We start from the raw sequence: 8,323 nt of genomic DNA, 5'->3' as shown, positions 1-8,323 counted from the left end.
AAAAAAAACACCAAAAAGCAACCCAAGAAACTTCTTCCTTCTATCCAATCTAAATCTCTCCTCCTCTAAGTGAAATTGTTACCCCTTGTCTTGTCACAACAGATCCTCCTGAAGAGTCTGTCTCCTTTCTTACAGCCCCTCTTTAGACACTTGAAAAGGCTCTCCGGAGCCTTCTCTTCTCCAGGCTGAGCAGCCCAAGCTCTCTTAGCCTGTTCTTATAAGGAGGGTGTTCCATCCCTTGGATCGTTTTTGTGGCCCTCCCCTGGACACGCTCCAACAGGTCTGTGTCTCCTTTACTGAGGACCCTACATTTGGACACACTACACCAGGTGAGGTCTCACCAGTGCAGAGTAGAGGGGCACCATCACCTCCCTCACCCTGCTGGCCACACTTCTTTTGATTCAGTCTAGAATACAGTTGGCTTTCTGGGCTGGGAGGGCACACTGCTAGCTTGTATCCAGCTTGCCATCCTCCAGTACCCCCAGGTCCATTTCTACAGTGCTGTGCTCAATCCTGCAGCTTGCATTGGTAGTGGGATTGCCACAACCCAGGTGCGAGACCTTTCACTTGGCTCTGTTGAACCTCATGAAGTTCACCTGGGCCCACTGCTTCAGCCTGTCTAGGTATATCTGGATGACATCTCATCCCTCAGGTGTGTCGACTGCACCCCACAGCTTGGTGCCGTCAGCAAACTTGCTGAGGGTACACTCAACCCCACTGTCGGTGTTATTGATGAAGATGTTAAAGAGCAGTGGTCCCAGTACTGATACCTGAGGGACACCATTTATCACTAATCTCCTGAACATAAAGCCATTGACCACCATGACCATCGCTCTCTAGATAAAGTCTCACACACAGTTCCTCATCCATCGAACAGTCCACCCTTCAAATTCTTATCTTTCCAACTTGGAAAGAAGGATCTTATGGGGGACTCAGTCAAAGGCCACAGAGGTCAAGAGTTTGCCTTTCTGGCCAGCTATGTGAGCATGATTTCCATTAATGTGTAGCTCATCTGGATGTGTTGATAGTTTTCAGTATATCAACAACCATTTAAAACCACCACCAGTGAAGTCAAGTTCTTATGGTGGTAGCAGTGTCAATAAAAGCTTGCTGGAGGGGAACTTTGGAACCTCTGAGCTGGTGCAAGCAACTTTTGGCATTTTGCTTTTACATAATTTGTTCCAACTTTGACAGTCTTCTTAATTTTGCATTTATTTTTACCAGCTGTTCTTTTCCATGCAGAGGAGGATAGATTGAAACTTAAAGCATTAAAAATATCTCACTTGCTTAATTACAGGATCTTGTTGCTTTTAATCTCTTCTTCAGTTTTTTTTCTTTTAAACTGAATTTATTTTTTATAATCTGTGGTAGATATATTATAGCACTCCTGACACATTATTCTATATTAATAACTCCAGAAAAGTTTCTCTTTTCTGAGTTTTCTGAAGTGTGTACCTTGTATATTCTGCTGTACCACTTGTTATGGTACTTATAACTTTAATTATGCTTTTCTTGGAAAATCCTAAGAAATAGAACTACACCTACAGTGGGAAGGAGAGGGAAGAGCTGGTGTAGCAGCGATGCAGTGTGACTAATAGAGGCAGGTAGTGGTTCCTTTCATGTGTGCACCCAGTCTGACAGAAGACGTGCCAGGGTGTGGATGAATGCATGACTGTCAGAGGCAGATACTTCCCTGCTCTAAGTTGTTCTGCACTTGTTTATCTGACCCCCTGTTTTGCTGGTGAACGGATGAAAGTGTACCTAACTCTCCGGAGGATCTTGGTTGTATCTTCGTAGTGAGTAAAAATAGTAAATAAGAAGATAAAGTTTACTTTTTGCTTTAGGAGAGCTAGAGAGGCATTTGCATGTTGGCAAGAAGCTTGTGTAAAAGCTCATGGATGGCTTTGACGTCTGTTAGAGGTGTCTCACTGACTTCAACTGAGTGAAAATTCTGCTTTTTGGTCTAGATACAGGATATTAAGAATATTTTAGAGTCTAACCGTGTATTTCTTGAAGAGATTTTATTTCTTGCAAAGTTTATAAAGGTCAAGCTGTTTGAAATGCATTTTTTCTTTCTAGTTATTGATGATTATGAAATGAGTAGCATTTCTTAGAATTGAGGCCCTGAGATGAGTGGTTAAATTGAATACTTTGCAGTGATTCTTTAGTAGTCATGAAGAGAAAAGATACTGAAGAGCTAGGTCTTTTTTCTGTTGCTTTAATTTAGTTCTGCATTACATAAAACTGGTTTGTGCTCGTTCATTTCAGGGCATTTGGCTTTGCTGACTTGGCTCTGGGTTTTGCAGAATGCTGTGGTAGCACTGAGACCACCTCTCCCTAAGATGCTCTTTTAATTCAGTGTGGGTGATGCAGTTATTTTTCAGTCTTAAGAGCTTTTGGTGGCAAAGATCTCCAGGAAATCAGCGTGTGTAAGCCTTGTCTCAAAGCAGCTGGAGTTCTTTCTGTGAGAGAAAATGGGCCGAGTATGGCGGGTGGGCTCTGGCCTTTGGTCAGGCTGTAGAACAAACCTGGAACAGGTGGGCCCAGCCAGTCTGGATCTACTGCTGCCATGAGGGAGAAAGGTAGGAGAGGTGGTTCTCACGTGAGGTGGGACAGAGCTGTGGCATCAAGTGTGTGAATTTGCACTGCTGCTGGGTCTCATCTTTTCGTCAGCTGTCCTGGTCACTCAGGGTGAGGCTTTGATCAAGTGCTCCCAGCAGAGGTGTGCACAGGGCTGCCTCTGGAGCTGCACGGTTTTCTTTTGGGAGTTCCCCTCCGTGTACATTCGTGTCACCTTTACCGTCTGTCATGACGTGTGATTTGAGAAACCAGATTGTGTGTTTATCTGGGACAGTCCAAGTGCATCACTAATGGCATGTGAGCACTGATAAGCGAATTGGCAAGCTCTTACCTTTAGGGGCCTGCGTGGCAGTGCCCCAGGAGACCTGAAGCCAGGAGCACTTGTAAGAAGCAGCCTAATTCCTGGGGGCCGTGCTTCTCCCTGAGGGGAAACTGACTGGGAGGAGATCACTGGGGAAAGAAGGTTATGCATTGCTGAGCTTGGGAACGAAAGGCTGGCTAATGCTGGCGCATCTAACCCCTATTCCCAAGAAACAAAACCTAGCATCCGTACTGAAGACACATGCAGAAGCCTTTTCGAAAAGAAAGTAAATATGTGGCTCACAAGCTATAGGCTTGTGTAGCTTTATGTAGTTGATGAACATTTTTGAAATCATGAATTAGGAAAAAGGAACTTGCATCTGAAAAGGAAAGGATCTTGTATAGAATATGCAAGGGAAGAAAAATTGAAGCAGTAAATCAAACACTGAAATAATCCATTAAGGATTGGGTAACTTTTTTAAAAACCAAACAGCTGTACCTTTTGCTCTAGAAGTCACTACTTTACTTTCAGAGTTTGTTCCCAAAATACTAGGACTTGGCTAACTCTGGGGATCTTAATTATTTCAAAAGCAACTTCAAAATCTCCCTGTGACTTTCTGAGGTTAGCACTGTTGATTTCCCTCCGCTCTCGAGTTGTCCTTCCTTTATTACAGTTGACTTAGTCAGTGCAGGGCTTCTGGCCAGCACCCTTAGCTTATGCTAACATAACAATGAAACATCCTGTTTGGGTGAGCCAAACCCAGTGTCATTAGTTCATGCTTGCCCGTTACACGTAAGTTAATTAAATGAATTTGCCTCTATTGTGCCATCACGAGTACTCCTGTTCTCAGATCACTGGACTGTGGAAATCTCATTTTCCCTTTTCACGGTGAAACTATTTTAGCTTTTTTCTCTGTTTTAGAGCATAGGATGTATGCCTTACTGTTTGGGAGAGGGAAAGCGGTCTGAATTATTAAAACCAAACCTAGAAGTTGTGTTAGTATTCTAAGGTTATACAGGAGAAGAGATTGGAGTCTAACATGAAGGCAGCAAAAACTTTCTTTTTCCGGTATATATGTGCATGGTTTGACAGATTACTTCTACCATGTTTAAAAGCGTGGGCAAAGAAAATGTTTTTTACTTATTACATCTCTATTAAATAAGCTGATAAAAGAAACAGTTTTCTAAGGCTGATCACTAGTCAGTCTAACAAATTTCCTTTTTTATTTTTTAAATGCTTGTAGGAAATAATTGCAGAATGCTTACCGTGTGGTGTCCTTTGTGCATTATCCTTTTGCTTTTGCAGAGAACAAATAATAAAGTGGCTAAATACAACTTGTCTGTATACATAGCTGTCAACATAAACTGAAGTGAGAACATCTGTAATTAAAGGTGTATTGTTGCTCAGTGAAGTAATTCCTATTGATGTTTTGTTTACTTCTGTCTTGTAGAAATGCATGCAATGTGCATTAGTTATTAATAGACACAGTATAGGATTACAACGGCAGCTGTACTCAGGTGTACATTCAATCCATATACATGCCCCTGGGTTGTATTGAGTGAAAAGTGGAAGTACGTTGACTGCTATCATTATTTTGTACGATATTGGCATGGCATGTGTATCAACAGCTGTACTTTTTTATTTTCACCTAAATAAAACAAGTTGCTAATTATGTTATTTCCTCCTTTTTCCCCTCAGGAAGCCACTGACTGCCTAGAAATTAGGGAGGGCGTGAGAAGTCCAGTTGATCAAGGCGGAACCTTTTTTTCTGAGAGCCTTTCCACATCTGCCTCTTGCAGGCTCTCTGGACGATCCCTGTTGTGCCATGTTTTGTGGCTTTCTCTGTAGGAAGAATTTGTCTTGATGAAGATTCCTAACATTGGTAATGTGATGAATAAATTTGAGATCCTTGGGGTTGTAGGTGAAGGTAAGTAGTATACTTTATATAATCTGTTTATTTATTTATTAGATTTTACGTAGTCTTCTTGATGGTAAGAAGTTTTCATTTACAGAATGCTGCTTGTATCACATCTTGTTGTTGTTCCTTAATTCCTTCCAATTGCAATCTTTGATGAAAGGAAAAGTTTGGGAAATGGCAGGGGTAGGAGAGGAGGTAAGAAAAGGAGGGACCAGTTTTGTTGAAATTGACTGTATAGATTTCTTAAATGATACAGGATAGATGCCAACTGTCAAACTTCTGTTTGTATATTTAAAAACAACTTCAATGTTTTAAAATCCGTTTACTTTGAAGTCTTTTTACTTTTCACTACAAAAAATTTAGTAAGGTGCGTTATATATGCAAGTTTAGGATACTGGGAACAATATTCTGCAGCCTGGAGATGAGAGTACTCTTATTTTGATGCTTTTTTCCTGATTTGTTTCAGGAGCCTATGGTGTTGTACTCAAATGCAGACACAAGGTGAGTAAATTGCTTTAAATTAGAGACAAATGTTGGTATTTGGGTAATGACTTATCTTGACAACTGAGGTGTTGTTATGTTTTAGATATGTTGTAATTGAGCAAGGCTTTTCCTCGGAGCCAGTTATTTGGGCTTAATTGCAATACTGTCGAAGGAAGCAGCTACATCTAATGCAAAAACCCAAGGGTTTTTTGTAGTGTTTGATATGTCTGAAATATGAAGTATTACTAACTTCTCACTAATTTCCACTAAGAAAGCCTGTTTTGAAAATAAATGAGCTAATTTGGAGTGCAGTTTACTCTCCATCAGTCTCAATTTGAATATCAAATTAATTGCCCAATACTTTTATATAAATATTTATCTTTCTTGGGGAGGAAGAGGAATGCTTGCGGAATTTCCACCACTTGTGGTGGTGGACAAGTAAAATATAGTAAGAATGTACTGACTTTATGCTTATTGTTTTCAGTCTTTAAGAGGAAGAAGTAATACCCCTTGTCCTGAAAACCCTCTGAAAACCAAACAAACCTTTATTTTATTTTATTTTTTTTTAATGGAAATGATGGTGTTACGAAGAGTGGTTATGTCTGTACTTTCTGCTCATCAGCACAGATCTAGTTTGCTGTCTTCAGAGCTATAATATAGTCACAATAAAATATCTTTTATTTCAGGAAAGTAAGGCATTTCAGAATCATAGAATGTAGTGACTCAGGAATACCTAAAAGTTATTTTTATGTAGTTCATACCTTGTTCTAAAAAATAGCAGTGCTTTGAAGAGGGCCTATGTTCCTGTTGTGGCTTTTAGCAAATACACAGAAGTCCTTTTGCACAGGACATGTAGCTATATTTGGAATGATTTACACTATTATACTGAGAATTTGTAGCTTACGCTTTGTAAGTAAACCTTGTTATTTAGCACTGTTGGAACAGTTTTTTGGAGGTAATTGTAGCTTCTTTTTTTCTTTTTTTAATACAAATATCTGAAATTTACAGAGGACCACATGATAAGATAGTTATCTCTTACCCTCTAGTAAAACCGGAGTAGATCTCGTGTTAATTTCTTTCCTAGCGATATATTAAATGTAGTTATCAAAAATAATACAAATACATGATTAAACTGAATGGTAAATGTTGTTCTCACTTTTGGATGTGATACAGGTGACTTGAAAATAAGTATGAAAAATGGCAATATGATACTTCAAATAATTTCAACAGAAGAACCTCTGGTTTAGTTTCTTGCATATATTCTAACTTGTCACATGATCTGTGCAGGTAAATATGCATTGTTTTGACAAGTGAAAGGGTGGTGAAAACGAGGGCTAGTGAGGCTGATAAGACTGATAAAAACTTTTAATAATGTATTTTCTTTTTGCAAACCTTACGACAAATCTTAGCTCTGGATGCAGTGTTTCAAGATACAAATGAGTCTCTAGCACACATCCTCTTGGAGATATTGTGCACATGCATAATAACAAAGCTAGTTAGTAGTTCCCTACGTTATTATTTTCTCTCCTGGATTTCGTGTTACTTGTTATCTCTTACTCTTGCAGTATTTTAAGCACCGGCCAGAGACATGTAGAATCCCTTTAGAAAGGGAAAAACATAAAATCTGGGGAGATTCTATGTTAGCATGAAGCACTGTCTGCCTTGGGGGAGACTTGATCCCTTTCAAGAATGGCTTTGTTAAATTTTATATTTTGAGATAGAGTAATAACACTGGATGTGTATTGTAAAAGATCTGGGTGGTGACGATGCAGTTTATGCTGGGCAGGCCCCTTCTTTATGGAAAGTGGACACAAGAAGATTCTAGGATTTCCTGCACTGATGAGTGAATTTCCAGCTCTTTGTGCCATTGGCAGTGTCCTAATCTGAAAGAGTTTGGTACTCTGATTGTAGTGTAATGGCAGGCTTATCTGAGTTGTCTGAGTTCCTGTGAGAGTACCTTGCAGTGTAACAAATGACGGGAGAGGGATGGCTTTCCTTCAGCAGTGGAAGGTGTTTTTTCCTACAGCCAGTGAAAGGACACTGAATTTCTTTGATTTTCATGCAGAATTACCTGCAAATGTAAGGGTGTGTTTTTTGTGTTCACTGTTTGACGGCTGACTGGCTGTACCTAAAAGTACTGAGTTTTAATAAATGATTCTTCCACGTGGTATGTCTGCATGTAGTGCAGTTGAACTTTGAATGCATTATGCAGCCTTTTTCAGCTCCACAAGGGAGGTCCAGAAATGGTGTAAAAACTAGAGGGTGCTGCAGTAACCAAGCTACCTTCGATCGTGTTCCCTCAGCATGCACTGCTTTTCTTTTAGCACAAAGCTAACAATTCTGTTTAACAATTCAAGTGCAAAATTGTTTATATTCATCTTTGCAAACAGTGCTAACGTGCAAGAACCAAATTCTCAGCAATTTTAAGTCAACTTATTTCCATTGTATTAGAGAGAAGGTAAAATTTGCATCAAAAGAGGAGTGGGTCCTTAATTGAAACATTTTGTGGTATATAATCCAGTAGTGCTTCAATAAATAGGTAGCTTTTTGTACCAGTGCATTTCAGTGGTGTTTGTATATGGATTTAAATTGGAGAGAATGTGCTAAGGGGTAAATACCTTGTCATTATTTCATGATTTTTTTTTTCTTTGCTAGCAGAATGTTGTCAGGAAAACAAGAGTACCTCCACTAGAATGACTACATTTACGTTATTATATAGCATATTTCTATTGCAAATTCTTTACTGCTGCTTCCTTGTAAGGATAACTTGTTTTTCTGCTGGTTTTTTTTTCAATGTGAAACTAATACAAATGTTAAGAATAAAACAGAGATCTGATGTTCTGAGAATGTTCTGAGAAGCTTTTTTTTTAATTAGAGGCTATTTCATAAAGAAATACACTGGTGTTGCTTTTGAAAATACTGGAAATTCATTTTATTTTCTCAAGACATAATAAAGTGGGCTGCCTTGGCTAATTTGCTAGGTCTTGTCTTTTCTGAGAAGAAAAGCAATTTTAGCAGTTCAACTGTGTTGGAGATCAAAG

At 39.2% G+C, this 8,323-nt stretch overlaps 1 long non-coding RNA gene across 1 annotated transcript; it reads left to right on the top strand.

Annotated features, from left to right (window-relative positions):
* Positions 1 to 4,558: 4,558 nt before the first annotated feature.
* Positions 4,559 to 8,116, top strand: LOC109370578. The gene is made up of 3 exons (XR_002120840.2): positions 4,559 to 4,808; positions 5,266 to 5,300; positions 6,456 to 8,116. It is a non-coding gene; the product is annotated as an uncharacterized LOC109370578 (long non-coding RNA).
* The last annotated feature ends 207 nt before the right edge of the window (positions 8,117 to 8,323 follow it).

This window comes from Meleagris gallopavo, chromosome 1, assembly GCF_000146605.3.
Source record: "Meleagris gallopavo isolate NT-WF06-2002-E0010 breed Aviagen turkey brand Nicholas breeding stock chromosome 1, Turkey_5.1, whole genome shotgun sequence".
Lineage (NCBI taxonomy): Eukaryota > Metazoa > Chordata > Aves > Galliformes > Phasianidae > Meleagris > Meleagris gallopavo.
This window is presented reverse-complemented; position numbering and strand designations above follow the sequence as displayed.